The 1,443-nt window shown below is 42.1% G+C and overlaps 1 pseudogene; it reads left to right on the top strand.

Moving 5' to 3' along the window:
* The first annotated feature begins 616 nt into the window (after window positions 1–616).
* Window positions 617–1,011, top strand: LOC113196169 (protein POLR1D pseudogene; annotated as a pseudogene).
* Window positions 1,012–1,443: the final 432 nt, after the last annotated feature.

The following is a 1,443-nucleotide window of genomic DNA, read 5'->3' as shown; positions in this document are numbered from 1 at the left end:
CCTTGGTTGTTGTTATTATTTGTCTCCCGCTAAACAGTGAGGTACTTGAAACCTTCAGGGACACTCTAGGTCCACAGGGTAGAAACTCTACTGCCTCATACCCATACTTAGAAGGGTAGACACACAAACAACATGAAAAGCAAGGAAACAGATTGCCCCAAACAAAGACACGCCAATAACAGAGTTCATTGACACCACAATGGAAGAAATGTCAGAGAAGGAGTTTAAAATGCACATAGTTAAACTGATCTGTGAAGTAAGGGATGGTATAAGAAATGAAATTAGAGAGAAAATACAGGAAGTGAAAGATCACTTCAATAAAGAGGAAGAAATTGGCAGGGTGGTGGGGAGGAACAGAAATCCTGGAAATTAAGGAAACAATAAACCAAATTAAAAATTCAATAGAAAGCACCACCAACAGACTAAGCCACTTGGAAGACAGAACCTCAGACAATGAAGACAAAAGAGATGTTAAGAAACAATGAACAGAATCTCCAAGCGGTCCTTTCTTCCTTCCTGCTTCACCCCACATTTTGTGATATAGAGCAGAGACTCCTTTCTGCCAGCAAAGTGCAGAGATATAAACCACCTGAGGATCCTGGAAACTGCCCCAGCGATGGAAGAAGACCAGGAGCACAAGAGGAAAGCAATAGAAGCTAAAGGAAGCAAAACGTGGGAAAACTAAAGCAGAAACAATAGGATCTATGGGTTGATGGGGAAAACCAAAGCAGAGAGGAGGATGAAGTGTCCCCTTGTTGGCACAAATAATAAAAGATTCCTAATTAACACAACCAAGAACACATTGCCTTCCCATAAGGAGAAAGCACAAGAACAAAAAAAAGGCAATAAGGAACCTGAAAAAATGCAGGACCAGAAGGAAGCGTACCAGAAGAAGCACAAAAGTCAACCCTACAAGCACAGCTTGCACACTCAAGGCTAGGTGGGGTACTCACCCCCTCAAGAAGGCAGAGCACCCAGGACAAGTGCAACCCGTGGCCCAGCAGGTGGTGAGGCTGAGGGGGAGAAGCCAGCCCATGCCAGCTGAGCCCACACGGCCCTTGGTACTAGGGTGTGTTAGTACAGATGAGCGGGCAGGGCAGGTGTCTAAGAGCCATCTTCTCAGTAAGTCCTTTGTTGTTTTTAAAGATGGCTGTTGGTGGCAGGTGGAAAATGACTTATCGAGGAAATAATTACAAAGGGACTTGCCCTGAAGATATCTTGGCATGTGTGAGCTACTTTGGCAGTAGAGTATACATCTGTGTTATTTTTATCCTATTTTGTTTGGAAGTTAGCTTCAAAACCTGTAAATATAAAATTTAAAGTTTTCAGATTATTAAAACTAGTCCCAGTCTTTTGATGTACTGCACTTTTGGTCATTTCTCAAAATTTCTCAAAATACTTGTAAATCCTAAAGAAAAAAAAATACCTCCAAGAATTATGGGA

This window comes from Urocitellus parryii, chromosome 5 (assembly GCF_045843805.1).
Source record: "Urocitellus parryii isolate mUroPar1 chromosome 5, mUroPar1.hap1, whole genome shotgun sequence".
NCBI lineage: Eukaryota > Metazoa > Chordata > Mammalia > Rodentia > Sciuridae > Urocitellus > Urocitellus parryii.
The sequence above is the reverse complement of the archived record's forward strand: the minus strand, read 5'-3'. Positions and strand labels throughout refer to the sequence as shown.